This window comes from Pristiophorus japonicus, chromosome 8, assembly GCF_044704955.1.
Source record: "Pristiophorus japonicus isolate sPriJap1 chromosome 8, sPriJap1.hap1, whole genome shotgun sequence".
NCBI lineage: Eukaryota > Metazoa > Chordata > Chondrichthyes > Pristiophoridae > Pristiophorus > Pristiophorus japonicus.
The window spans coordinates 221,479,421-221,506,920 of record NC_091984.1 but is presented as its reverse complement, the minus strand read 5'-3'; the positions used below and the strand labels follow the sequence as shown (position 1 = coordinate 221,506,920).

General features: G+C 49.1%; 4 non-coding genes and 24 pseudogenes across 4 annotated transcripts; all 28 read left to right on the top strand.

Annotated features, from left to right (window-relative positions):
- Positions 1 to 144: 144 nt before the first annotated feature.
- LOC139270466 (5S ribosomal RNA) lies at positions 145 to 263 on the top strand. Its single transcript, XR_011594809.1, has one exon. It is a non-coding gene; the product is annotated as a 5S ribosomal RNA (ribosomal RNA).
- Positions 264 to 1,133: 870 nt separating this feature from the next.
- On the top strand, positions 1,134 to 1,252 carry LOC139269542 (5S ribosomal RNA; annotated as a pseudogene).
- An 869-nt stretch (positions 1,253 to 2,121) lies between these two features.
- LOC139269805 (5S ribosomal RNA) lies at positions 2,122 to 2,240 on the top strand (annotated as a pseudogene).
- Positions 2,241 to 3,109: 869 nt separating this feature from the next.
- LOC139269685 (5S ribosomal RNA) lies at positions 3,110 to 3,228 on the top strand (annotated as a pseudogene).
- Positions 3,229 to 4,097: 869 nt separating this feature from the next.
- LOC139269568 (5S ribosomal RNA) lies at positions 4,098 to 4,216 on the top strand (annotated as a pseudogene).
- An 870-nt stretch (positions 4,217 to 5,086) lies between these two features.
- LOC139269719 (5S ribosomal RNA) lies at positions 5,087 to 5,205 on the top strand (annotated as a pseudogene).
- An 869-nt stretch (positions 5,206 to 6,074) lies between these two features.
- On the top strand, positions 6,075 to 6,193 carry LOC139269754 (5S ribosomal RNA; annotated as a pseudogene).
- Positions 6,194 to 7,062: 869 nt separating this feature from the next.
- LOC139269684 (5S ribosomal RNA) lies at positions 7,063 to 7,181 on the top strand (annotated as a pseudogene).
- Positions 7,182 to 8,051: 870 nt separating this feature from the next.
- Positions 8,052 to 8,170, top strand: LOC139269682 (5S ribosomal RNA; annotated as a pseudogene).
- An 870-nt stretch (positions 8,171 to 9,040) lies between these two features.
- On the top strand, positions 9,041 to 9,159 carry LOC139269744 (5S ribosomal RNA; annotated as a pseudogene).
- Positions 9,160 to 10,028: 869 nt separating this feature from the next.
- LOC139269681 (5S ribosomal RNA) lies at positions 10,029 to 10,147 on the top strand (annotated as a pseudogene).
- An 870-nt stretch (positions 10,148 to 11,017) lies between these two features.
- Positions 11,018 to 11,136, top strand: LOC139269743 (5S ribosomal RNA; annotated as a pseudogene).
- Positions 11,137 to 12,005: 869 nt separating this feature from the next.
- LOC139269680 (5S ribosomal RNA) lies at positions 12,006 to 12,124 on the top strand (annotated as a pseudogene).
- An 871-nt stretch (positions 12,125 to 12,995) lies between these two features.
- LOC139270465 (5S ribosomal RNA) lies at positions 12,996 to 13,114 on the top strand. The gene has a single exon (XR_011594808.1). It is a non-coding gene; the product is annotated as a 5S ribosomal RNA (ribosomal RNA).
- Positions 13,115 to 13,983: 869 nt separating this feature from the next.
- On the top strand, positions 13,984 to 14,102 carry LOC139269742 (5S ribosomal RNA; annotated as a pseudogene).
- An 869-nt stretch (positions 14,103 to 14,971) lies between these two features.
- Positions 14,972 to 15,090, top strand: LOC139269787 (5S ribosomal RNA; annotated as a pseudogene).
- An 869-nt stretch (positions 15,091 to 15,959) lies between these two features.
- On the top strand, positions 15,960 to 16,078 carry LOC139269679 (5S ribosomal RNA; annotated as a pseudogene).
- An 870-nt stretch (positions 16,079 to 16,948) lies between these two features.
- LOC139270464 (5S ribosomal RNA) lies at positions 16,949 to 17,067 on the top strand. Its single transcript, XR_011594807.1, has one exon. It is a non-coding gene; the product is annotated as a 5S ribosomal RNA (ribosomal RNA).
- Positions 17,068 to 17,936: 869 nt separating this feature from the next.
- LOC139269741 (5S ribosomal RNA) lies at positions 17,937 to 18,055 on the top strand (annotated as a pseudogene).
- An 869-nt stretch (positions 18,056 to 18,924) lies between these two features.
- LOC139269786 (5S ribosomal RNA) lies at positions 18,925 to 19,043 on the top strand (annotated as a pseudogene).
- Positions 19,044 to 19,912: 869 nt separating this feature from the next.
- Positions 19,913 to 20,031, top strand: LOC139269678 (5S ribosomal RNA; annotated as a pseudogene).
- Positions 20,032 to 20,900: 869 nt separating this feature from the next.
- LOC139269740 (5S ribosomal RNA) lies at positions 20,901 to 21,019 on the top strand (annotated as a pseudogene).
- Positions 21,020 to 21,888: 869 nt separating this feature from the next.
- LOC139269739 (5S ribosomal RNA) lies at positions 21,889 to 22,007 on the top strand (annotated as a pseudogene).
- Positions 22,008 to 22,876: 869 nt separating this feature from the next.
- On the top strand, positions 22,877 to 22,995 carry LOC139269676 (5S ribosomal RNA; annotated as a pseudogene).
- Positions 22,996 to 23,865: 870 nt separating this feature from the next.
- LOC139269738 (5S ribosomal RNA) lies at positions 23,866 to 23,984 on the top strand (annotated as a pseudogene).
- An 869-nt stretch (positions 23,985 to 24,853) lies between these two features.
- LOC139269675 (5S ribosomal RNA) lies at positions 24,854 to 24,972 on the top strand (annotated as a pseudogene).
- An 871-nt stretch (positions 24,973 to 25,843) lies between these two features.
- On the top strand, positions 25,844 to 25,962 carry LOC139270463 (5S ribosomal RNA). Its single transcript, XR_011594806.1, has one exon. It is a non-coding gene; the product is annotated as a 5S ribosomal RNA (ribosomal RNA).
- Positions 25,963 to 26,831: 869 nt separating this feature from the next.
- On the top strand, positions 26,832 to 26,950 carry LOC139269661 (5S ribosomal RNA; annotated as a pseudogene).
- The last annotated feature ends 550 nt before the right edge of the window (positions 26,951 to 27,500 follow it).

Here is a 27,500-nt window from a genome sequence, read left to right as displayed (position 1 = left end):
GAGCAGCAAGAGGTGGGTGTGGCGGAAGGAAAATGGTGAAATGAATCTTGAGTGCTGATTCCTTGGATGAATGCATGGAAGGAGAAAAAGGAGTGAAGAACAGCCTTATGTCCGTTTAAGTAAAGAGAAAGCCATGACATCGATGCCTACGGCCACACTAGTCTGAAAACGCCCGATCTCGTCTGATCTCGGAAGCTAAGCAGAGTCAGGCCTGGTTAGTACTTGGATGGGAGACTGCCTGGGAATACCAGGTGCAGTAGGCTTTTGCTGCCATCCACAGGCTGCTCGTGCTTCTGCACACACAGTGCCGTTGATCCATCAACAACCTTTTTGCTGCTCTCTCTCTCACTTTGCTTTCACCATTTCTTTCCTGCACATTCTCCTGCTGCTACACAAATGCAAGGGGGTCGACGCAAGGGACGAAAGAACGCAGAACAACAAAATAAGTTGGCAAAAAAATACACGCTGGCGCAGGCACACCAGGACGCAGCAACAGAGAGGAGAGACAAGGTGCATAGAAACCTGAGAGGGACAAACAGCAAGAGAACAAAGAATCGTGCAGGAAGAGCTGCAATTCAATGCAGGAAAAATGTAAAGCCAACTAGCATGCTGCTGGAATGCATGTGTGTTCATGTGAGGAGTGTTGCAAATCAGAATGCCGAGTAGCAGGCGCCACTTGCCACATGGGGTTCCGAAATGTGGCTACAACAGCGATCTGGCTTAATAATTGGTGGGATTGGAAATGAAACAATCCTGGTGTTTTGGGGGCGGTGGAAGCTTTTTTGGGGGAGGAGAGATTTGGGGATGGGGAGATTTGGGGGAGAGCGATTTGAGGGGATGAGAGATTTCGAGATTGGCGAGCGTGAGATTGGGGGGTGAATGAGTGAGTGATTTGTGGGTGAGTGAGGGAATGGTGAAAGTCAGGCAGTTTTGAAGCTTGAGGCAAGGCAATGAAGGGTAGGGCTTGTCGTTTGCTTGTGTGGGAGTCAGAGCAGCAAGAGGTGGGTGTGGCGGAAGAAAAATGTTGAAATGAACATTGAGTGCTGATTCCTTGGATGAATGCATGGAAGGAGAAAAAGGAGTGAAGAACAGCCTTATGTCCGTTTAAGTAAAGAGAAAGCCATGACATCGATCCCTATGGCCACACTAGTCTGAAAACGCCCGATCTCGTCTGATCTCGGAAACCAAGCAGACTGAGGCCTGGTTAGTACTTGGATGGGAGACTGCCTGGGAATACCAGGTGCAGTAGGCTTTTGCTGCCATCCACAGGCTGCTCGTGCTTCTGCACACACAGTGCCGTTGATCCATCAACAACCTTTTTGCTGCTCTCTCTCTCACTTTGCTTTCACCATTTCTTTCCTGCACATTCTCCTGCTGCTACACAAATGCAAGGGGGTCGACGCAAGGGACGAAAGAACGCAGAACAACAAAATAAGTTGGCAAAAAAATACACGCTGGCGCAGGCACACCAGGACGCAGCAACAGAGAGGAGAGACAAGGTGCATAGAAACCTGAGAGGGACAAACAGCAAGAGAACAAAGAATCGTGCAGGAAGAGCTGCAATTCAATGCAGGAAAAATGTAAAGCCAACTAGCATGCTGCTGGAATGCATGTGTGTTCATGTGAGGAGTGTTGCAAATCAGAATGCCGAGTAGCAGGCGCCACTTGCCACATGGGGTTCCGAAATGTGGCTACAACAGCGATCTGGCTTAATAATTGGTCGGATTGGAAATGAAACAATCCTGGTGTTTTGGGGGCGGTGGAAGCTTTTTTGGGGGAGGAGAGATTTGGGGATGGGGAGATTTGGGGGAGAGCGATTTGAGGGGATGAGAGATTTCGAGGTTGGCGAGCGTGAGATTGGGGGGTGAGTGAGTGAGTGATTTGTGGGTGAGTGAGGGAATGGTGAAAGTCAGGCAGTTTTGAAGCTTGAGGCAAGGCAATGAAGGGTAGGGCTTGTCGTTTGCTTGTGTGGGAGTCAGAGCAGCAAGAGGTGGGTGTGGCGGAAGGAAAATGGTGAAATGAATCTTGAGTGCTGATTCCTTGGATGAATGCATGGAAGGAAAAAAAGAAGTGAAGAACAGCCTATGTCCGGTTAAGTAAAGAGAAAGCCATGTCATCGATGCCTGAGGCCACACTAGTCTGAAAACGCCCGATCTCGTCTGATCTTGGAAACTAAGCAGAGTCAGGCCTGGTTAGTACTTGGATGGGAGACTGCCTGGAAATACCAGGTGCAGTAGGCTTTTGCTGCCATCCACAGGCTGCTCGTGCTTCTGCACACACAGTGCCGTTGATCCATCAACAACCTTTTTGCTGCTCTCTCTCTCACTTTGCTTTCACCATTTCTTTCCTGCACATTCTCCTGCTGCTACACAAATGCAAGGGGGTCGACGCAAGGGACGAAAGAACGCAGAACAACAAAATAAGTTGGCAAAAAAATACACGCTGGCGCAGGCACACCAGGACGCAGCAACAGAGAGGAGAGACAAGGTGCATAGAAACCTGAGAGGGACAAACAGCAAGAGAACAAAGAATCGTGCAGGAAGAGCTGCAATTCAATGCAGGAAAAATGTAAAGCCAACTAGCATGCTGCTGGAATGCATGTGTGTTCATGTGAGGAGTGTTGCAAATCAGAATGCCGAGTAGCAGGCGCCACTTGCCACATGGGGTTCCGAAATGTGGCTACAACAGCGATCTGGCTTAATAATTGGTCGGATTGGAAATGAAACAATCCTGGTGTTTTGGGGGCGGTGGAAGCTTTTTTGGGGGAGGAGAGATTTGGGGATGGGGAGATTTGGGGTAGAGCGATTTGAGGGGATGAGAGATTTCGAGGTTGGCGAGTGTGAGATTGTGGGGTGAGTGAGTGAGTGATTTGTGGGTGAGTGAGGGAATGGTGAAAGTCAGGCAGTTTTGAAGCTTGAGGCAAGGCAATGAAGGGTAGGGCTTGTCGTTTGCTTGTGTGGGAGTCAGAGCAGCAAGAGGTGGGTGTGGCGGAAGGTAAATGGTGAAATGAATCTTGAGTGCTGATTCCTTGGATGAATGCATGGAAGGAAAAAAAGAAGTGAAGAACAGCCTATGTCCGGTTAAGTAAAGAGAAAGCCATGACATCGATGCCTACGGCCACACTAGTCTGAAAACGCCCGATCTCGTCTGATCTCGGAAGCAAAGCAGAGTCAAGCCTGGTTAGTACTTGGATGGGAGACTGCCTGGGAATACCAGGTGCAGTACGCTTTTGCTGCCATCCACAGGCTGCTCATGCTTCTGCACACACAGTGCCGTTGATCCATCAACAACCTTTTTGCTGCTCTCTCTCTCACTTTGCTTTCACCATTTCTTTCCTGCACATTTTCCTGCTGCTACACAAATGCAAGGGGGTCGACGCAAGGGACGAAAGAACGCAGAACAACAAAATAAGTTGGCAAAAAAATACACGCTGGCGCAGGCACACCAGGACGCAGCAACAGAGAGGAGAGACAAGGTGCATAGAAACCTGAGAGGGACAAACAGCAAGAGAACAAAGAATCGTGCAGGAAGAGCTGCAATTCAATGCAGGAAAAATGTAAAGCCAACTAGCATGCTGCTGGAATGCATGTGTGTTCATGTGAGGAGTGTTGCAAATCAGAATGCCGAGTAGCAGGCGCCACTTGCCACATGGGGTTCCGAAATGTGGCTACAACAGCGATCTGGCTTAATAATTGGTAGGATTGGAAATGAAACAATCCTGGTGTTTTGGGGGCGGTGGAAGCTTTTTTGGGGGAGGAGAGATTTGGGGATGGGGAGATTTGGGGGAGAGCGATTTGAGGGGATGAGAGATTTCGAGATTGGCGAGCGTGAGATTGGGGGGTGAATGAGTGAGTGATTTGTGGGTGAGTGAGGGAATGGTGAAAGTCAGGCAGTTTTGAAGCTTGAGGCAAGGCAATGAAGGGTAGGGCTTGTCGTTTGCTTGTGTGGGAGTCAGAGCAGCAAGAGGTGGGTGTGGCGGAAGGTAAATGGTGAAATGAATCTTGAGTGCTGATTCCTTGGATGAATGCATGGAAGGAAAAAAAGAAGTGAAGAACAGCCTATGTCCGGTTAAGTAAAGAGAAAGCCATGACATCGATGCCTACGGCCACACTAGTCTGAAAACGCCCGATCTCGTCTGATCTCGGAAGCAAAGCAGAGTCAAGCCTGGTTAGTACTTGGATGGGAGACTGCCTGGGAATACCAGGTGCAGTAGGCTTTTGCTGCCATCCACAGGCTGCTCATGCTTCTGCACACACAGTGCCGTTGATCCATCAACAACCTTTTTGCTGCTCTCTCTCTCACTTTGCTTTCACCATTTCTTTCCTGCACATTCTCCTGCTGCTACACAAATGCAAGGGGGTCGACGCAAGGGACGAAAGAACGCAGAACAACAAAATAAGTTGGCAAAAAAATACACGCTGGCGCAGGCACACCAGGACGCAGCAACAGAGAGGAGAGACAAGGTGCATGGAAACCTGAGAGGGACAAAACAGCAAGAGAACAAAGAATCGTGCAGGAAGAGCTGCAATTCAATGCAGGAAAAATGTAAAGCCAACTAGCATGCTGCTGGAATGCATGTGTGTTCATGTGAGGAGTGTTGCAAATCAGAATGCCGAGTAGCAGGCGCCACTTGCCACATGGGGTTCCGAAATGTGGCTACAACAGCGATCTGGCTTAATAATTGGTAGGATTGGAAATGAAACAATCCTGGTGTTTTGGGGGCGGTGGAAGCTTTTTTGGGGGAGGAGAGATTTGGGGATGGGGAGATTTGGGGGAGAGCGATTTGAGGGGATGAGAGATTTCGAGATTGGCGAGCGTGAGATTGGGGGGTGAATGAGTGAGTGATTTGTGGGTGAGTGAGGGAATGGTGAAAGTCAGGCAGTTTTGAAGCTTGAGGCAAGGCAATGAAGGGTAGGGCTTGTCGTTTGCTTGTGTGGGAGTCAGAGCAGCAAGAGGTGGGTGTGGCGGAAGGTAAATGGTGAAATGAATCTTGAGTGCTGATTCCTTGGATGAATGCATGGAAGGAAAAAAAGAAGTGAAGAACAGCCTATGTCCGGTTAAGTAAAGAGAAAGCCATGACATCGATACCTACGGCCACACTAGTCTGAAAACGCCCGATCTCGTCTGATCTCGGAAGCAAAGCAGAGTCAAGCCTGGTTAGTACTTGGATGGGAGACTGCCTGGGAATACCAGGTGCAGTATGCTTTTGCTGCCATCCACAGGCTGCTCATGCTTCTGCACACACAGTGCCGTTGATCCATCAACAACCTTTTTGCTGCTCTCTCTCTCACTTTGCTTTCACCATTTCTTTCCTGCACATTCTCCTGCTGCTACACAAATGCAAGGGGGTCGACGCAAGGGACGAAAGAACGCAGAACAACAAAATAAGTTGGCAAAAAAATACACGCTGGCGCAGGCACACCAGGACGCAGCAACAGAGAGGAGAGACAAGGTGCATAGAAACCTGAGAGGGACAAACAGCAAGAGAACAAAGAATCGTGCAGGAAGAGCTGCAATTCAATGCAGGAAAAATGTAAAGCCAACTAGCATGCTGCTGGAATGCATGTGTGTTCATGTGAGGAGTGTTGCAAATCAGAATGCCGAGTAGCAGGCGCCACTTGCCACATGGGGTTCCGAAATGTGGCTACAACAGCGATCTGGCTTAATAATTGGTCGGATTGGAAATGAAACAATCCTGGTGTTTTGGGGGCGGTGGAAGCTTTTTTGGGGGAGGAGAGATTTGGGGATGGGGAGATTTGGGGGAGAGCGATTTGAGGGGATGAGAGATTTCGAGGTTGGCGAGCGTGAGATTGGGGGGTGAGTGAGTGAGTGATTTGTGGGTGAGTGAGGGAATGGTGAAAGTCAGGCAGTTTTGAAGCTTGAGGCAAGGCAATGAAGGGTAGGGCTTGTCGTTTGCTTGTGTGGGAGTCAGAGCAGCAAGAGGTGGGTGTGGCGGAAGGAAAATGGTGAAATGAATCTTGAGTGCTGATTCCTTGGATGAATGCATGGAAGGAAAAAAAGAAGTGAAGAACAGCCTATGTCCGGTTAAGTAAAGAGAAAGCCATGTCATCGATGCCTGAGGCCACACTAGTCTGAAAACGCCCGATCTCGTCTGATCTCGGAAACTAAGCAGAGTCAGGCCTGGTTAGTACTTGGATGGGAGACTGCCTGGAAATACCAGGTGCAGTAGGCTTTTGCTGCCATCCACAGGCTGCTCGTGCTTCTGCACACACAGTGCCGTTGATCCATCAACAACCTTTTTGCTGCTCTCTCTCTCACTTTGCTTTCACCATTTCTTTCCTGCACATTCTCCTGCTGCTACACAAATGCAAGGGGGTCGACGCAAGGGACGAAAGAACGCAGAACAACAAAATAAGTTGGCAAAAAAATACACGCTGGCGCAGGCACACCAGGACGCAGCAACAGAGAGGAGAGACAAGGTGCATAGAAACCTGAGAGGGACAAACAGCAAGAGAACAAAGAATCGTGCAGGAAGAGCTGCAATTCAATGCAGGAAAAATGTAAAGCCAACTAGCATGCTGCTGGAATGCATGTGTGTTCATGTGAGGAGTGTTGCAAATCAGAATGCCGAGTAGCAGGCGCCACTTGCCACATGGGGTTCCGAAATGTGGCTACAACAGCGATCTGGCTTAATAATTGGTTGGATTGGAAATGAAACAATCCTGGTGTTTTGGGGGCGGTGGAAGCTTTTTTGGGGGAGGAGAGATTTGGGGATGGGGAGATTTGGGGTAGAGCGATTTGAGGGGATGAGAGATTTCGAGGTTGGCGAGTGTGAGATTGTGGGGTGAGTGAGTGAGTGATTTGTGGGTGAGTGAGGGAATGGTGAAAGTCAGGCAGTTTTGAAGCTTGAGGCAAGGCAATGAAGGGTAGGGCTTGTCGTTTGCTTGTGTGGGAGTCAGAGCAGCAAGAGGTGGGTGTGGCGGAAGGTAAATGGTGAAATGAATCTTGAGTGCTGATTCCTTGGATGAATGCATGGAAGGAAAAAAAGAAGTGAAGAACAGCCTATGTCCGGTTAAGTAAAGAGAAAGCCATGACATCGATGCCTACGGCCACACTAGTCTGAAAACGCCCGATCTCGTCTGATCTCGGAAGCAAAGCAGAGTCAAGCCTGGTTAGTACTTGGATGGGAGACTGCCTGGGAATACCAGGTGCAGTACGCTTTTGCTGCCATCCACAGGCTGCTCATGCTTCTGCACACACAGTGCCGTTGATCCATCAACAACCTTTTTGCTGCTCTCTCTCTCACTTTGCTTTCACCATTTCTTTCCTGCACATTCTCCTGCTGCTACACAAATGCAAGGGGGTCGACGCAAGGGACGAAAGAACGCAGAACAACAAAATAAGTTGGCAAAAAAATACACGCTGGCGCAGGCACACCAGGACGCAGCAACAGAGAGGAGAGACAAGGTGCATGGAAACCTGAGAGGGACAAAACAGCAAGAGAACAAAGAATCGTGCAGGAAGAGCTGCAATTCAATGCAGGAAAAATGTAAAGCCAACTAGCATGCTGCTGGAATGCATGTGTGTTCATGTGAGGAGTGTTGCAAATCAGAATGCCGAGTAGCAGGCGCCACTTGCCACATGGGGTTCCGAAATGTGGCTACAACAGCGATCTGGCTTAATAATTGGTAGGATTGGAAATGAAACAATCCTGGTGTTTTGGGGGCGGTGGAAGCTTTTTTGGGGGAGGAGAGATTTGGGGATGGGGAGATTTGGGGGAGAGCGATTTGAGGGGATGAGAGATTTCGAGATTGGCGAGCGTGAGATTGGGGGGTGAATGAGTGAGTGATTTGTGGGTGAGTGAGGGAATGGTGAAAGTCAGGCAGTTTTGAAGCTTGAGGCAAGGCAATGAAGGGTAGGGCTTGTCGTTTGCTTGTGTGGGAGTCAGAGCAGCAAGAGGTGGGTGTGGCGGAAGGTAAATGGTGAAATGAATCTTGAGTGCTGATTCCTTGGATGAATGCATGGAAGGAAAAAAAGAAGTGAAGAACAGCCTATGTCCGGTTAAGTAAAGAGAAAGCCATGACATCAATGCCTACGGCCACACTAGTCTGAAAACGCCCGATCTCGTCTGATCTCGGAAGCAAAGCAGAGTCAAGCCTGGTTAGTACTTGGATGGGAGACTGCCTGGGAATACCAGGTGCAGTACGCTTTTGCTGCCATCCACAGGCTGCTCATGCTTCTGCACACACAGTGCCGTTGATCCATCAACAACCTTTTTGCTGCTCTCTCTCTCACTTTGCTTTCACCATTTCTTTCCTGCACATTCTCCTGCTGCTACACAAATGCAAGGGGGTCGACGCAAGGGACGAAAGAACGCAGAACAACAAAATAAGTTGGCAAAAAAATACACGCTGGCGCAGGCACACCAGGACGCAGCAACAGAGAGGAGAGACAAGGTGCATGGAAACCTGAGAGGGACAAAACAGCAAGAGAACAAAGAATCGTGCAGGAAGAGCTGCAATTCAATGCAGGAAAAATGTAAAGCCAACTAGCATGCTGCTGGAATGCATGTGTGTTCATGTGAGGAGTGTTGCAAATCAGAATGCCGAGTAGCAGGCGCCACTTGCCACATGGGGTTCCGAAATGTGGCTACAACAGCGATCTGGCTTAATAATTGGTAGGATTGGAAATGAAACAATCCTGGTGTTTTGGGGGCGGTGGAAGCTTTTTTGGGGGAGGAGAGATTTGGGGATGGGGAGATTTGGGGGAGAGCGATTTGAGGGGATGAGAGATTTCGAGATTGGCGAGCGTGAGATTGGGGGGTGAATGAGTGAGTGATTTGTGGGTGAGTGAGGGAATGGTGAAAGTCAGGCAGTTTTGAAGCTTGAGGCAAGGCAATGAAGGGTAGGGCTTGTCGTTTGCTTGTGTGGGAGTCAGAGCAGCAAGAGGTGGGTGTGGCGGAAGGAAAATGGTGAAATGAATCTTGAGTGCTGATTCCTTGGATGAATGCATGGAAGGAAAAAAAGAAGTGAAGAACAGCCTATGTCCGGTTAAGTAAAGAGAAAGCCATGTCATCAATGCCTGAGGCCACACTAGTCTGAAAACGCCTGATCTCGTCTGATCTCGGAAGCTAAGCAGAGTCAGGCCTGGTTAGTACTTGGATGGGAGACTGCCTGGAAATACCAGGTGCAGTAGGCTTTTGCTGCCATCCACAGGCTGCTCGTGCTTCTGCACACACAGTGCCGTTGATCCATCAACAACCTTTTTGCTGCTCTCTCTCTCACTTTGCTTTCACCATTTCTTTCCTGCACATTCTCCTGCTGCTACACAAATGCAAGGGGGTCGACGCAAGGGACGAAAGAACGCAGAAAAACAAAATAAGTTGGCAAAAATATACACGCTGGCGCAGGCACACCAGGACGCAGCAACAGAGAGGAGAGACAAGGTGCATAGAAACCTGAGAGGGACAAACAGCAAGAGAACAAAGAATCGTGCAGGAAGAGCTGCAATTCAATGCAGGAAAAATGTAAAGCCAACTAGCATGCTGCTGGAATGCATGTGTGTTCATGTGAGGAGTGTTGCAAATCAGAATGCCGAGTAGCAGGTGCCACTTGCCACATGGGGTTCTGAAATGTGGCTACAACAGCGATCTGGCTTAATAATTGGTGGGATTGGAAATGAAACAATCCTGGTGTTTTGGGGGCGGTGGAAGCTTTTTTGGGGGAGGAGAGATTTGGGGATGGGGAGATTTGGGGGAGAGCGATTTGAGGGGATGAGAGATTTCGAGATTGGCGAGCGTGAGATTGGGGGGTGAATGAGTGAGTGATTTGTGGGTGAGTGAGGGAATGGTGAAAGTCAGGCAGTTTTGAAGCTTGAGGCAAGGCAATGAAGGGTAGGGCTTGTCGTTTGCTTGTGTGGGAGTCAGAGCAGCAAGAGGTGGGTGTGGCGGAAGGTAAATGGTGAAATGAATCTTGAGTGCTGATTCCTTGGATGAATGCATGGAAGGAAAAAAAGAAGTGAAGAACAGCCTATGTCCGGTTAAGTAAAGAGAAAGCCATGACATCGATGCCTACGGCCACACTAGTCTGAAAACGCCCGATCTCGTCTGATCTCGGAAGCAAAGCAGAGTCAAGCCTGGTTAGTACTTGGATGGGAGACTGCCTGGGAATACCAGGTGCAGTACGCTTTTGCTGCCATCCACAGGCTGCTCATGCTTCTGCACACACAGTGCCGTTGATCCATCAACAACCTTTTTGCTGCTCTCTCTCTCACTTTGCTTTCACCATTTCTTTCCTGCACATTCTCCTGCTGCTACACAAATGCAAGGGGGTCGACGCAAGGGACGAAAGAACGCAGAACAACAAAATAAGTTGGCAAAAAAATACACGCTGGCGCAGGCACACCAGGACGCAGCAACAGAGAGGAGAGACAAGGTGCATGGAAACCTGAGAGGGACAAAACAGCAAGAGAACAAAGAATCGTGCAGGAAGAGCTGCAATTCAATGCAGGAAAAATGTAAAGCCAACTAGCATGCTGCTGGAATGCATGTGTGTTCATGTGAGGAGTGTTGCAAATCAGAATGCCGAGTAGCAGGCGCCACTTGCCACATGGGGTTCCGAAATGTGGCTACAACAGCGATCTGGCTTAATAATTGGTCGGATTGGAAATGAAACAATCCTGGTGTTTTGGGGGCGGTGGAAGCTTTTTTGGGGGAGAAGAGATTTGGGGATGGGGAGATTTGGGGGAGAGCGATTTGAGGGGATGAGAGATTTCGAGATTGGCGAGCGTGAGATTGGGGGGTGAATGAGTGAGTGATTTGTGGGTGAGTGAGGGAATGGTGAAAGTCAGGCAGTTTTGAAGCTTGAGGCAAGGCAATGAAGGGTAGGGCTTGTCGTTTGCTTGTGTGGGAGTCAGAGCAGCAAGAGGTGGGTGTGGCGGAAGGAAAATGGTGAAATGAATCTTGAGTGCTGATTCCTTGGATGAATGCATGGAAGGAAAAAAAGAAGTGAAGAACAGCCTATGTCCGGTTAAGTAAAGAGAAAGCCATGTCATCAATGCCTGAGGCCACACTAGTCTGAAAACGCCTGATCTCGTCTGATCTCGGAAGCTAAGCAGAGTCAGGCCTGGTTAGTACTTGGATGGGAGACTGCCTGGAAATACCAGGTGCAGTAGGCTTTTGCTGCCATCCACAGGCTGCTCGTGCTTCTGCACACACAGTGCCGTTGATCCATCAACAACCTTTTTGCTGCTCTCTCTCTCACTTTGCTTTCACCATTTCTTTCCTGCACATTCTCCTGCTGCTACACAAATGCAAGGGGGTCGACGCAAGGGACGAAAGAACGCAGAAAAACAAAATAAGTTGGCAAAAATATACACGCTGGCGCAGGCACACCAGGACGCAGCAACAGAGAGGAGAGACAAGGTGCATAGAAACCTGAGAGGGACAAACAGCAAGAGAACAAAGAATCGTGCAGGAAGAGCTGCAATTCAATGCAGGAAAAATGTAAAGCCAACTAGCATGCTGCTGGAATGCATGTGTGTTCATGTGAGGAGTGTTGCAAATCAGAATGCCGAGTAGCAGGTGCCACTTGCCACATGGGGTTCTGAAATGTGGCTACAACAGCGATCTGGCTTAATAATTGGTGGGATTGGAAATGAAACAATCCTGGTGTTTTGGGGGCGGTGGAAGCTTTTTTGGGGGAGGAGAGATTTGGGGATGGGGAGATTTGGGGGAGAGCGATTTGAGGGGATGAGAGATTTCGAGATTGGCGAGCGTGAGATTGGGGGGTGAATGAGTGAGTGATTTGTGGGTGAGTGAGGGAATGGTGAAAGTCAGGCAGTTTTGAAGCTTGAGGCAAGGCAATGAAGGGTAGGGCTTGTCGTTTGCTTGTGTGGGAGTCAGAGCAGCAAGAGGTGGGTGTGGCGGAAGGTAAATGGTGAAATGAATCTTGAGTGCTGATTCCTTGGATGAATGCATGGAAGGAAAAAAAGAAGTGAAGAACAGCCTATGTCCGGTTAAGTAAAGAGAAAGCCATGACATCGATGCCTACGGCCACACTAGTCTGAAAACGCCCGATCTCGTCTGATCTCGGAAGCAAAGCAGAGTCAAGCCTGGTTAGTACTTGGATGGGAGACTGCCTGGGAATACCAGGTGCAGTACGCTTTTGCTGCCATCCACAGGCTGCTCATGCTTCTGCACACACAGTGCCGTTGATCCATCAACAACCTTTTTGCTGCTCTCTCTCTCACTTTGCTTTCACCATTTCTTTCCTGCACATTCTCCTGCTGCTACACAAATGCAAGGGGGTCGACGCAAGGGACGAAAGAACGCAGAACAACAAAATAAGTTGGCAAAAAAATACACGCTGGCGCAGGCACACCAGGACGCAGCAACAGAGAGGAGAGACAAGGTGCATGGAAACCTGAGAGGGACAAAACAGCAAGAGAACAAAGAATCGTGCAGGAAGAGCTGCAATTCAATGCAGGAAAAATGTAAAGCCAACTAGCATGCTGCTGGAATGCATGTGTGTTCATGTGAGGAGTGTTGCAAATCAGAATGCCGAGTAGCAGGCGCCACTTGCCACATGGGGTTCCGAAATGTGGCTACAACAGCGATCTGGCTTAATAATTGGTGGGATTGGAAATGAAACAATCCTGGTGTTTTGGGGGCGGTGGAAGCTTTTTTGGGGGAGAAGAGATTTGGGGATGGGGAGATTTGGGGGAGAGCGATTTGAGGGGATGAGAGATTTCGAGATTGGCGAGCGTGAGATTGGGGGGTGAATGAGTGAGTGATTTGTGGGTGAGTGAGGGAATGGTGAAAGTCAGGCAGTTTTGAAGCTTGAGGCAAGGCAATGAAGGGTAGGGCTTGTCGTTTGCTTGTGTGGGAGTCAGAGCAGCAAGAGGTGGGTGTGGCGGAAGGAAAATGTTGAAATGAATCTTGAGTGCTGATTCCTTGGATGAATGCATGGAAGGAGAAAAAGGAGTGAAGAACAGCCTTATGTCCGTTTAAGTAAAGAGAAAGCCATGACATCGATGCCTACGGCCACACTAGTCTGAAAACGCCCGATCTCGTCTGATCTCGGAAGCTAAGCAGAGTCAGGCCTGGTTAGTACTTGGATGGGAGACTGCCTGGGAATACCAGGTGCAGTAGGCTTTTGCTGCCATCCACAGGCTGCTCATGCTTCTGCACACACAGTGCCGTTGATCCATCAACAACCTTTTTGCTGCTCTCTCTCTCACTTTGCTTTCACCATTTCTTTCCTGCACATTTTCCTGCTGCTACACAAATGCAAGGGGGTCGACGCAAGGGACGAAAGAACGCAGAACAACAAAATAAGTTGGCAAAAAAATACACGCTGGCGCAGGCACACCAGGACGCAGCAACAGAGAGGAGAGACAAGGTGCATAGAAACCTGAGAGGGACAAACAGCAAGAGAACAAAGAATCGTGCAGGAAGAGCTGCAATTCAATGCAGGAAAAATGTAAAGCCAACTAGCATGCTGCTGGAATGCATGTGTGTTCATGTGAGGAGTGTTGCAAATCAGAATGCCGAGTAGCAGGCGCCACTTGCCACATGGGGTTCCGAAATGTGGCTACAACAGCGATCTGGCTTAATAATTGGTGGGATTGGAAATGAAACAATCCTGGTGTTTTGGGGGCGGTGGAAGCTTTTTTGGGGGAGGAGAGATTTGGGGATGGGGAGATTTGGGGGAGAGCGATTTGAGGGGATGAGAGATTTCGAGGTTGGCGAGCGTGAGATTGGGGGGTGAGTGAGTGAGTGATTTGTGGGTGAGTGAGGGAATGGTGAAAGTCAGGCAGTTTTGAAGCTTGAGGCAAGGCAATGAAGGGTAGGGCTTGTCGTTTGCTTGTGTGGGAGTCAGAGCAGCAAGAGGTGGGTGTGGCGGAAGGAAAATGGTGAAATGAATCTTGAGTGCTGATTCCTTGGATGAATGCATGGAAGGAAAAAAAGAAGTGAAGAACAGCCTATGTCCGGTTAAGTAAAGAGAAAGCCATGTCATCAATGCCTGAGGCCACACTAGTCTGAAAACGCCTGATCTCGTCTGATCTCGGAAGCTAAGCAGAGTCAGGCCTGGTTAGTACTTGGATGGGAGACTGCCTGGAAATACCAGGTGCAGTAGGCTTTTGCTGCCATCCACAGGCTGCTCGTGCTTCTGCACACACAGTGCCGTTGATCCATCAACAACCTTTTTGCTGCTCTCTCTCTCACTTTGCTTTCACCATTTCTTTCCTGCACATTCTCCTGCTGCTACACAAATGCAAGGGGGTCGACGCAAGGGACGAAAGAACGCAGAAAAACAAAATAAGTTGGCAAAAATATACACGCTGGCGCAGGCACACCAGGACGCAGCAACAGAGAGGAGAGACAAGGTGCATAGAAACCTGAGAGGGACAAACAGCAAGAGAACAAAGAATCGTGCAGGAAGAGCTGCAATTCAATGCAGGAAAAATGTAAAGCCAACTAGCATGCTGCTGGAATGCATGTGTGTTCATGTGAGGAGTGTTGCAAATCAGAATGCCGAGTAGCAGGTGCCACTTGCCACATGGGGTTCCGAAATGTGGCTACAACAGCGATCTGGCTTAATAATTGGTAGGATTGGAAATGAAACAATCCTGGTGTTTTGGGGGCGGTGGAAGCTTTTTTGGGGGAGGAGAGATTTGGGGATGGGGAGATTTGGGGGAGAGCGATTTGAGGGGATGAGAGATTTCGAGATTGGCGAGCGTGAGATTGGGGGGTGAATGAGTGAGTGATTTGTGGGTGAGTGAGGGAATGGTGAAAGTCAGGCAGTTTTGAAGCTTGAGGCAAGGCAATGAAGGGTAGGGCTTGTCGTTTGCTTGTGTGGGAGTCAGAGCAGCAAGAGGTGGGTGTGGCGGAAGGAAAATGGTGAAATGAATCTTGAGTGCTGATTCCTTGGATGAATGCATGGAAGGAAAAAAAGAAGTGAAGAACAGCCTATGTCCGGTTAAGTAAAGAGAAAGCCATGTCATCAATGCCTGAGGCCACACTAGTCTGAAAACGCCTGATCTCGTCTGATCTCGGAAACTAAGCAGAGTCAGGCCTGGTTAGTACTTGGATGGGAGACTGCCTGGAAATACCAGGTGCAGTAGGCTTTTGCTGCCATCCACAGGCTGCTCGTGCTTCTGCACACACAGTGCCGTTGATCCATCAACAACCTTTTTGCTGCTCTCTCTCTCACTTTGCTTTCACCATTTCTTTCCTGCACATTCTCCTGCTGCAACACAAATGCAAGGGGGTCGACGCAAGGGACGAAAGAACGCAGAAAAACAAAATAAGTTGGCAAAAATATACACGCTGGCGCAGGCACACCAGGACGCAGCAACAGAGAGGAGAGACAAGGTGCATAGAAACCTGAGAGGGACAAACAGCAAGAGAACAAAGAATCGTGCAGGAAGAGCTGCAATTCAATGCAGGAAAAATGTAAAGCCAACTAGCATGCTGCTGGAATGCATGTGTGTTCATGTGAGGAGTGTTGCAAATCAGAATGCCGAGTAGCAGGTGCCACTTGCCACATGGGGTTCCGAAATGTGGCTACAACAGCGATCTGGCTTAATAATTGGTGGGATTGGAAATGAAACAATCCTGGTGTTTTGGGGGCGGTGGAAGCTTTTTTGGGGGAGGAGAGATTTGGGGATGGGGAGATTTGGGGGAGAGCGATTTGAGGGGATGAGAGATTTCGAGATTGGCGAGCGTGAGATTGGGGGGTGAATGAGTGAGTGATTTGTGGGTGAGTGAGGGAATGGTGAAAGTCAGGCAGTTTTGAAGCTTGAGGCAAGGCAATGAAGGGTAGGGCTTGTCGTTTGCTTGTGTGGGAGTCAGAGCAGCAAGAGGTGGGTGTGGCGGAAGGAAAATGGTGAAATGAATCTTGAGTGCTGATTCCTTGGATGAATGCATGGAAGGAAAAAAAGAAGTGAAGAACAGCCTATGTCCGGTTAAGTAAAGAGAAAGCCATGACATCGATGCCTACGGCCACACTAGTCTGAAAACGCCCGATCTCGTCTGATCTCGGAAGCAAAGCAGAGTCAAGCCTGGTTAGTACTTGGATGGGAGACTGCCTGGGAATACCAGGTGCAGTACGCTTTTGCTGCCATCCACAGGCTGCTCATGCTTCTGCACACACAGTGCCGTTGATCCATCAACAACCTTTTTGCTGCTCTCTCTCTCACTTTGCTTTCACCATTTCTTTCCTGCACATTTTCCTGCTGCTACACAAATGCAAGGGGGTCGACGCAAGGGACGAAAGAACGCAGAACAACAAAATAAGTTGGCAAAAAAATACACGCTGGCGCAGGCACACCAGGACGCAGCAACAGAGTGGAGAGACAAGGTGCATAGAAACCTGAGAGGGACAAACAGCAAGAGAACAAAGAATCGTGCAGGAAGAGCTGCAATTCAATGCAGGAAAAATGTAAAGCCAACTAGCATGCTGCTGGAATGCATGTGTGTTCATGTGAGGAGTGTTGCAAATCAGAATGCCGAGTAGCAGGCGCCACTTGCCACATGGGGTTCCGAAATGTGGCTACAACAGCGATCTGGCTTAATAATTGGTCGGATTGGAAATGAAACAATCCTGGTGTTTTGGGGGCGGTGGAAGCTTTTTTGGGGGAGGAGAGATTTGGGGATGGGGAGATTTGGGGGAGAGCGATTTGAGGGGATGAGAGATTTCGAGATTGGCGAGCGTGAGATTGGGGGGTGAATGAGTGAGTGATTTGTGGGTGAGTGAGGGAATGGTGAAAGTCAGGCAGTTTTGAAGCTTGAGGCAAGGCAATGAAGGGTAGGGCTTGTCGTTTGCTTGTGTGGGAGTCAGAGCAGCAAGAGGTGGGTGTGGCGGAAGGAAAATGTTGAAATGAATCTTGAGTGCTGATTCCTTGGATGAATGCATGGAAGGAGAAAAAGGAGTGAAGAACAGCCTTATGTCCGTTTAAGTAAAGAGAAAGCCATGACATCGATGCCTACGGCCACACTAGTCTGAAAACGCCCGATCTCGTCTGATCTCGGAAGCTAAGCAGAGTCAGGCCTGGTTAGTACTTGGATGGGAGACTGCCTGGGAATACCAGGTGCAGTAGGCTTTTGCTGCCATCCACAGGCTGCTCATGCTTCTGCACACACAGTGCCGTTGATCCATCAACAACCTTTTTGCTGCTCTCTCTCTCACTTTGCTTTCACCATTTCTTTCCTGCACATTTTCCTGCTGCTACACAAATGCAAGGGGGTCGACGCAAGGGACGAAAGAACGCAGAACAACAAAATAAGTTGGCAAAAAAATACACGCTGGCGCAGGCACACCAGGACGCAGCAACAGAGAGGAGAGACAAGGTGCATAGAAACCTGAGAGGGACAAACAGCAAGAGAACAAAGAATCGTGCAGGAAGAGCTGCAATTCAATGCAGGAAAAATGTAAAGCCAACTAGCATGCTGCTGGAATGCATGTGTGTTCATGTGAGGAGTGTTGCAAATCAGAATGCCGAGTAGCAGGCGCCACTTGCCACATGGGGTTCCGAAATGTGGCTACAACAGCGATCTGGCTTAATAATTGGTGGGATTGGAAATGAAACAATCCTGGTGTTTTGGGGGCGGTGGAAGCTTTTTTGGGGGAGGAGAGATTTGGGGATGGGGAGATTTGGGGGAGAGCGATTTGAGGGGATGAGAGATTTCGAGGTTGGCGAGCGTGAGATTGGGGGGTGAGTGAGTGAGTGATTTGTGGGTGAGTGAGGGAATGGTGAAAGTCAGGCAGTTTTGAAGCTTGAGGCAAGGCAATGAAGGGTAGGGCTTGTCGTTTGCTTGTGTGGGAGTCAGAGCAGCAAGAGGTGGGTGTGGCGGAAGGAAAATGGTGAAATGAATCTTGAGTGCTGATTCCTTGGATGAATGCATGGAAGGAAAAAAAGAAGTGAAGAACAGCCTATGTCCGGTTAAGTAAAGAGAAAGCCATGTCATCAATGCCTGAGGCCACACTAGTCTGAAAACGCCTGATCTCGTCTGATCTCGGAAGCTAAGCAGAGTCAGGCCTGGTTAGTACTTGGATGGGAGACTGCCTGGAAATACCAGGTGCAGTAGGCTTTTGCTGCCATCCACAGGCTGCTCGTGCTTCTGCACACACAGTGCCGTTGATCCATCAACAACCTTTTTGCTGCTCTCTCTCTCACTTTGCTTTCACCATTTCTTTCCTGCACATTCTCCTGCTGCTACACAAATGCAAGGGGGTCGACGCAAGGGACGAAAGAACGCAGAAAAACAAAATAAGTTGGCAAAAATATACACGCTGGCGCAGGCACACCAGGACGCAGCAACAGAGAGGAGAGACAAGGTGCATAGAAACCTGAGAGGGACAAACAGCAAGAGAACAAAGAATCGTGCAGGAAGAGCTGCAATTCAATGCAGGAAAAATGTAAAGCCAACTAGCATGCTGCTGGAATGCATGTGTGTTCATGTGAGGAGTGTTGCAAATCAGAATGCCGAGTAGCAGGTGCCACTTGCCACATGGGGTTCCGAAATGTGGCTACAACAGCGATCTGGCTTAATAATTGGTAGGATTGGAAATGAAACAATCCTGGTGTTTTGGGGGCGGTGGAAGCTTTTTTGGGGGAGGAGAGATTTGGGGATGGGGAGATTTGGGGGAGAGCGATTTGAGGGGATGAGAGATTTCGAGATTGGCGAGCGTGAGATTGGGGGGTGAATGAGTGAGTGATTTGTGGGTGAGTGAGGGAATGGTGAAAGTCAGGCAGTTTTGAAGCTTGAGGCAAGGCAATGAAGGGTAGGGCTTGTCGTTTGCTTGTGTGGGAGTCAGAGCAGCAAGAGGTGGGTGTGGCGGAAGGAAAATGGTGAAATGAATCTTGAGTGCTGATTCCTTGGATGAATGCATGGAAGGAAAAAAAGAAGTGAAGAACAGCCTATGTCCGGTTAAGTAAAGAGAAAGCCATGTCATCAATGCCTGAGGCCACACTAGTCTGAAAACGCCTGATCTCGTCTGATCTCGGAAACTAAGCAGAGTCAGGCCTGGTTAGTACTTGGATGGGAGACTGCCTGGAAATACCAGGTGCAGTAGGCTTTTGCTGCCATCCACAGGCTGCTCGTGCTTCTGCACACACAGTGCCGTTGATCCATCAACAACCTTTTTGCTGCTCTCTCTCTCACTTTGCTTTCACCATTTCTTTCCTGCACATTCTCCTGCTGCAACACAAATGCAAGGGGGTCGACGCAAGGGACGAAAGAACGCAGAAAAACAAAATAAGTTGGCAAAAATATACACGCTGGCGCAGGCACACCAGGACGCAGCAACAGAGAGGAGAGACAAGGTGCATAGAAACCTGAGAGGGACAAACAGCAAGAGAACAAAGAATCGTGCAGGAAGAGCTGCAATTCAATGCAGGAAAAATGTAAAGCCAACTAGCATGCTGCTGGAATGCATGTGTGTTCATGTGAGGAGTGTTGCAAATCAGAATGCCGAGTAGCAGGTGCCACTTGCCACATGGGGTTCCGAAATGTGGCTACAACAGCGATCTGGCTTAATAATTGGTGGGATTGGAAATGAAACAATCCTGGTGTTTTGGGGGCGGTGGAAGCTTTTTTGGGGGAGGAGAGATTTGGGGATGGGGAGATTTGGGGGAGAGCGATTTGAGGGGATGAGAGATTTCGAGATTGGCGAGCGTGAGATTGGGGGGTGAATGAGTGAGTGATTTGTGGGTGAGTGAGGGAATGGTGAAAGTCAGGCAGTTTTGAAGCTTGAGGCAAGGCAATGAAGGGTAGGGCTTGTCGTTTGCTTGTGTGGGAGTCAGAGCAGCAAGAGGTGGGTGTGGCGGAAGGAAAATGGTGAAATGAATCTTGAGTGCTGATTCCTTGGATGAATGCATGGAAGGAAAAAAAGAAGTGAAGAACAGCCTATGTCCGGTTAAGTAAAGAGAAAGCCATGACATCGATGCCTACGGCCACACTAGTCTGAAAACGCCCGATCTCGTCTGATCTCGGAAGCAAAGCAGAGTCAAGCCTGGTTAGTACTTGGATGGGAGACTGCCTGGGAATACCAGGTGCAGTACGCTTTTGCTGCCATCCACAGGCTGCTCATGCTTCTGCACACACAGTGCCGTTGATCCATCAACAACCTTTTTGCTGCTCTCTCTCTCACTTTGCTTTCACCATTTCTTTCCTGCACATTTTCCTGCTGCTACACAAATGCAAGGGGGTCGACGCAAGGGACGAAAGAACGCAGAACAACAAAATAAGTTGGCAAAAAAATACACGCTGGCGCAGGCACACCAGGACGCAGCAACAGAGTGGAGAGACAAGGTGCATAGAAACCTGAGAGGGACAAACAGCAAGAGAACAAAGAATCGTGCAGGAAGAGCTGCAATTCAATGCAGGAAAAATGTAAAGCCAACTAGCATGCTGCTGGAATGCATGTGTGTTCATGTGAGGAGTGTTGCAAATCAGAATGCCGAGTAGCAGGCGCCACTTGCCACATGGGGTTCCGAAATGTGGCTACAACAGCGATCTGGCTTAATAATTGGTCGGATTGGAAATGAAACAATCCTGGTGTTTTGGGGGCGGTGGAAGCTTTTTTGGGGGAGGAGAGATTTGGGGATGGGGAGATTTGGGGGAGAGCGATTTGAGGGGATGAGAGATTTCGAGGTTGGCGAGCGTGAGATTGGGGGGTGAGTGAGTGAGTGATTTGTGGGTGAGTGAGGGAATGGTGAAAGTCAGGCAGTTTTGAAGCTTGAGGCAAGGCAATGAAGGGTAGGGCTTGTCGTTTGCTTGTGTGGGAGTCAGAGCAGCAAGAGGTGGGTGTGGCGGAAGGAAAATGGTGAAATGAATCTTGAGTGCTGATTCCTTGGATGAATGCATGGAAGGAAAAAAAGAAGTGAAGAACAGCCTATGTCCGGTTAAGTAAAGAGAAAGCCATGTCATCAATGCCTGAGGCCACACTAGTCTGAAAACGCCTGATCTCGTCTGATCTCGGAAGCTAAGCAGAGTCAGGCCTGGTTAGTACTTGGATGGGAGACTGCCTGGAAATACCAGGTGCAGTAGGCTTTTGCTGCCATCCACAGGCTGCTCGTGCTTCTGCACACACAGTGCCGTTGATCCATCAACAACCTTTTTGCTGCTCTCTCTCTCACTTTGCTTTCACCATTTCTTTCCTGCACATTCTCCTGCTGCTACACAAATGCAAGGGGGTCGACGCAAGGGACGAAAGAACGCAGAAAAACAAAATAAGTTGGCAAAAATATACACGCTGGCGCAGGCACACCAGGACGCAGCAACAGAGAGGAGAGACAAGGTGCATAGAAACCTGAGAGGGACAAACAGCAAGAGAACAAAGAATCGTGCAGGAAGAGCTGCAATTCAATGCAGGAAAAATGTAAAGCCAACTAGCATGCTGCTGGAATGCATGTGTGTTCATGTGAGGAGTGTTGCAAATCAGAATGCCGAGTAGCAGGTGCCACTTGCCACATGGGGTTCCGAAATGTGGCTACAACAGCGATCTGGCTTAATAATTGGTAGGATTGGAAATGAAACAATCCTGGTGTTTTGGGGGCGGTGGAAGCTTTTTTGGGGGAGGAGAGATTTGGGGATGGGGAGATTTGGGGGAGAGCGATTTGAGGGGATGAGAGATTTCGAGATTGGCGAGCGTGAGATTGGGGGGTGAGTGAGTGAGTGATTTGTGGGTGAGTGAGGGAATGGTGAAAGTCAGGCAGTTTTGAAGCTTGAGGCAAGGCAATGAAGGGTAGGGCTTGTCGTTTGCTTGTGTGGGAGTCAGAGCAGCAAGAGGTGGGTGTGGCGGAAGGAAAATGGTGAAATGAATCTTGAGTGCTGATTCCTTGGATGAATGCATGGAAGGAAAAAAAGAAGTGAAGAACAGCCTATGTCCGGTTAAGTAAAGAGAAAGCCATGTCATCAATGCCTGAGGCCACACTAGTCTGAAAACGCCTGATCTCGTCTGATCTCGGAAGCTAAGCAGAGTCAGGCCTGGTTAGTACTTGGATGGGAGACTGCCTGGAAATACCAGGTGCAGTAGGCTTTTGCTGCCATCCACAGGCTGCTCGTGCTTCTGCACACACAGTGCCGTTGATCCATCAACAACCTTTTTGCTGCTCTCTCTCTCACTTTGCTTTCACCATTTCTTTCCTGCACATTCTCCTGCTGCTACACAAATGCAAGGGGGTCGACGCAAGGGACGAAAGAACGCAGAAAAACAAAATAAGTTGGCAAAAATATACACGCTGGCGCAGGCACACCAGGACGCAGCAACAGAGAGGAGAGACAAGGTGCATAGAAACCTGAGAGGGACAAACAGCAAGAGAACAAAGAATCGTGCAGGAAGAGCTGCAATTCAATGCAGGAAAAATGTAAAGCCAACTAGCATGCTGCTGGAATGCATGTGTGTTCATGTGAGGAGTGTTGCAAATCAGAATGCCGAGTAGCAGGTGCCACTTGCCACATGGGGTTCTGAAATGTGGCTACAACAGCGATCTGGCTTAATAATTGGTGGGATTGGAAATGAAACAATCCTGGTGTTTTGGGGGCGGTGGAAGCTTTTTTGGGGGAGGAGAGATTTGGGGATGGGGAGATTTGGGGGAGAGCGATTTGAGGGGATGAGAGATTTCGAGATTGGCGAGCGTGAGATTGGGGGGTGAATGAGTGAGTGATTTGTGGGTGAGTGAGGGAATGGTGAAAGTCAGGCAGTTTTGAAGCTTGAGGCAAGGCAATGAAGGGTAGGGCTTGTCGTTTGCTTGTGTGGGAGTCAGAGCAGCAAGAGGTGGGTGTGGCGGAAGGTAAATGGTGAAATGAATCTTGAGTGCTGATTCCTTGGATGAATGCATGGAAGGAAAAAAAGAAGTGAAGAACAGCCTATGTCCGGTTAAGTAAAGAGAAAGCCATGACATCGATGCCTACGGCCACACTAGTCTGAAAACGCCCGATCTCGTCTGATCTCGGAAGCAAAGCAGAGTCAAGCCTGGTTAGTACTTGGATGGGAGACTGCCTGGGAATACCAGGTGCAGTACGCTTTTGCTGCCATCCACAGGCTGCTCATGCTTCTGCACACACAGTGCCGTTGATCCATCAACAACCTTTTTGCTGCTCTCTCTCTCACTTTGCTTTCACCATTTCTTTCCTGCACATTCTCCTGCTGCTACACAAATGCAAGGGGGTCGACGCAAGGGACGAAAGAACGCAGAACAACAAAATAAGTTGGCAAAAAAATACACGCTGGCGCAGGCACACCAGGACGCAGCAACAGAGAGGAGAGACAAGGTGCATGGAAACCTGAGAGGGACAAAACAGCAAGAGAACAAAGAATCGTGCAGGAAGAGCTGCAATTCAATGCAGGAAAAATGTAAAGCCAACTAGCATGCTGCTGGAATGCATGTGTGTTCATGTGAGGAGTGTTGCAAATCAGAATGCCGAGTAGCAGGCGCCACTTGCCACATGGGGTTCCGAAATGTGGCTACAACAGCGATCTGGCTTAATAATTGGTCGGATTGGAAATGAAACAATCCTGGTGTTTTGGGGGCGGTGGAAGCTTTTTTGGGGGAGAAGAGATTTGGGGATGGGGAGATTTGGGGGAGAGCGATTTGAGGGGATGAGAGATTTCGAGATTGGCGAGCGTGAGATTGGGGGGTGAATGAGTGAGTGATTTGTGGGTGAGTGAGGGAATGGTGAAAGTCAGGCAGTTTTGAAGCTTGAGGCAAGGCAATGAAGGGTAGGGCTTGTCGTTTGCTTGTGTGGGAGTCAGAGCAGCAAGAGGTGGGTGTGGCGGAAGGAAAATGGTGAAATGAATCTTGAGTGCTGATTCCTTGGATGAATGCATGGAAGGAAAAAAAGAAGTGAAGAACAGCCTATGTCCGGTTAAGTAAAGAGAAAGCCATGTCATCAATGCCTGAGGCCACACTAGTCTGAAAACGCCTGATCTCGTCTGATCTCGGAAGCTAAGCAGAGTCAGGCCTGGTTAGTACTTGGATGGGAGACTGCCTGGAAATACCAGGTGCAGTAGGCTTTTGCTGCCATCCACAGGCTGCTCGTGCTTCTGCACACACAGTGCCGTTGATCCATCAACAACCTTTTTGCTGCTCTCTCTCTCACTTTGCTTTCACCATTTCTTTCCTGCACATTCTCCTGCTGCTACACAAATGCAAGGGGGTCGACGCAAGGGACGAAAGAACGCAGAAAAACAAAATAAGTTGGCAAAAATATACACGCTGGCGCAGGCACACCAGGACGCAGCAACAGAGAGGAGAGACAAGGTGCATAGAAACCTGAGAGGGACAAACAGCAAGAGAACAAAGAATCGTGCAGGAAGAGCTGCAATTCAATGCAGGAAAAATGTAAAGCCAACTAGCATGCTGCTGGAATGCATGTGTGTTCATGTGAGGAGTGTTGCAAATCAGAATGCCGAGTAGCAGGTGCCACTTGCCACATGGGGTTCTGAAATGTGGCTACAACAGCGATCTGGCTTAATAATTGGTGGGATTGGAAATGAAACAATCCTGGTGTTTTGGGGGCGGTGGAAGCTTTTTTGGGGGAGGAGAGATTTGGGGATGGGGAGATTTGGGGGAGAGCGATTTGAGGGGATGAGAGATTTCGAGATTGGCGAGCGTGAGATTGGGGGGTGAATGAGTGAGTGATTTGTGGGTGAGTGAGGGAATGGTGAAAGTCAGGCAGTTTTGAAGCTTGAGGCAAGGCAATGAAGGGTAGGGCTTGTCGTTTGCTTGTGTGGGAGTCAGAGCAGCAAGAGGTGGGTGTGGCGGAAGGTAAATGGTGAAATGAATCTTGAGTGCTGATTCCTTGGATGAATGCATGGAAGGAAAAAAAGAAGTGAAGAACAGCCTATGTCCGGTTAAGTAAAGAGAAAGCCATGACATCGATGCCTACGGCCACACTAGTCTGAAAACGCCCGATCTCGTCTGATCTCGGAAGCAAAGCAGAGTCAAGCCTGGTTAGTACTTGGATGGGAGACTGCCTGGGAATACCAGGTGCAGTACGCTTTTGCTGCCATCCACAGGCTGCTCATGCTTCTGCACACACAGTGCCGTTGATCCATCAACAACCTTTTTGCTGCTCTCTCTCTCACTTTGCTTTCACCATTTCTTTCCTGCACATTCTCCTGCTGCTACACAAATGCAAGGGGGTCGACGCAAGGGACGAAAGAACGCAGAACAACAAAATAAGTTGGCAAAAAAATACACGCTGGCGCAGGCACACCAGGACGCAGCAACAGAGAGGAGAGACAAGGTGCATGGAAACCTGAGAGGGACAAAACAGCAAGAGAACAAAGAATCGTGCAGGAAGAGCTGCAATTCAATGCAGGAAAAATGTAAAGCCAACTAGCATGCTGCTGGAATGCATGTGTGTTCATGTGAGGAGTGTTGCAAATCAGAATGCCGAGTAGCAGGCGCCACTTGCCACATGGGGTTCCGAAATGTGGCTACAACAGCGATCTGGCTTAATAATTGGTGGGATTGGAAATGAAACAATCCTGGTGTTTTGGGGGCGGTGGAAGCTTTTTTGGGGGAGAAGAGATTTGGGGATGGGGAGATTTGGGGGAGAGCGATTTGAGGGGATGAGAGATTTCGAGATTGGCGAGCGTGAGATTGGGGGGTGAATGAGTGAGTGATTTGTGGGTGAGTGAGGGAATGGTGAAAGTCAGGCAGTTTTGAAGCTTGAGGCAAGGCAATGAAGGGTAGGGCTTGTCGTTTGCTTGTGTGGGAGTCAGAGCAGCAAGAGGTGGGTGTGGCGGAAGGAAAATGTTGAAATGAATCTTGAGTGCTGATTCCTTGGATGAATGCATGGAAGGAGAAAAAGGAGTGAAGAACAGCCTTATGTCCGTTTAAGTAAAGAGAAAGCCATGACATCGATGCCTACGGCCACACTAGTCTGAAAACGCCCGATCTCGTCTGATCTCGGAAGCTAAGCAGAGTCAGGCCTGGTTAGTACTTGGATGGGAGACTGCCTGGGAATACCAGGTGCAGTAGGCTTTTGCTGCCATCCACAGGCTGCTCATGCTTCTGCACACACAGTGCCGTTGATCCATCAACAACCTTTTTGCTGCTCTCTCTCTCACTTTGCTTTCACCATTTCTTTCCTGCACATTTTCCTGCTGCTACACAAATGCAAGGGGGTCGACGCAAGGGACGAAAGAACGCAGAACAACAAAATAAGTTGGCAAAAAAATACACGCTGGCGCAGGCACACCAGGACGCAGCAACAGAGAGGAGAGACAAGGTGCATAGAAACCTGAGAGGGACAAACAGCAAGAGAACAAAGAATCGTGCAGGAAGAGCTGCAATTCAATGCAGGAAAAATGTAAAGCCAACTAGCATGCTGCTGGAATGCATGTGTGTTCATGTGAGGAGTGTTGCAAATCAGAATGCCGAGTAGCAGGCGCCACTTGCCACATGGGGTTCCGAAATGTGGCTACAACAGCGATCTGGCTTAATAATTGGTGGGATTGGAAATGAAACAATCCTGGTGTTTTGGGGGCGGTGGAAGCTTTTTTGGGGGAGGAGAGATTTGGGGATGGGGAGATTTGGGGGAGAGCGATTTGAGGGGATGAGAGATTTCGAGGTTGGCGAGCGTGAGATTGGGGGGTGAGTGAGTGAGTGATTTGTGGGTGAGTGAGGGAATGGTGAAAGTCAGGCAGTTTTGAAGCTTGAGGCAAGGCAATGAAGGGTAGGGCTTGTCGTTTGCTTGTGTGGGAGTCAGAGCAGCAAGAGGTGGGTGTGGCGGAAGGAAAATGGTGAAATGAATCTTGAGTGCTGATTCCTTGGATGAATGCATGGAAGGAAAAAAAGAAGTGAAGAACAGCCTATGTCCGGTTAAGTAAAGAGAAAGCCATGTCATCAATGCCTGAGGCCACACTAGTCTGAAAACGCCTGGTCTCGTCTGATCTCGGAAGCTAAGCAGACTGAGGCCTGGTTAGTACTTGGATGGGAGACTGCCTGGAAATACCAGGTGCAGTAGGCTTTTGCTGCCATCCACAGGCTGCTCGTGCTTCTGCACACACAGTGCCGTTGATCCATCAACAACCTTTTTGCTGCTCTCTCTCTCACTTTGCTTTCACCATTTCTTTCCTGCACATTCTCCTGCTGCTACACAAATGCAAGGGGGTCGACGCAAGGGACGAAAGAACGCAGAAAAACAAAATAAGTTGGCAAAAATATACACGCTGGCGCAGGCACACCAGGACGCAGCAACAGAGAGGAGAGACAAGGTGCATAGAAACCTGAGAGGGACAAACAGCAAGAGAACAAAGAATCGTGCAGGAAGAGCTGCAATTCAATGCAGGAAAAATGTAAAGCCAACTAGCATGCTGCTGGAATGCATGTGTGTTCATGTGAGGAGTGTTGCAAATCAGAATGCCGAGTAGCAGGTGCCACTTGCCACATGGGGTTCCGAAATGTGGCTACAACAGCGATCTGGCTTAATAATTGGTAGGATTGGAAATGAAACAATCCTGGTGTTTTGGGGGCGGTGGAAGCTTTTTTGGGGGAGGAGAGATTTGGGGATGGGGAGA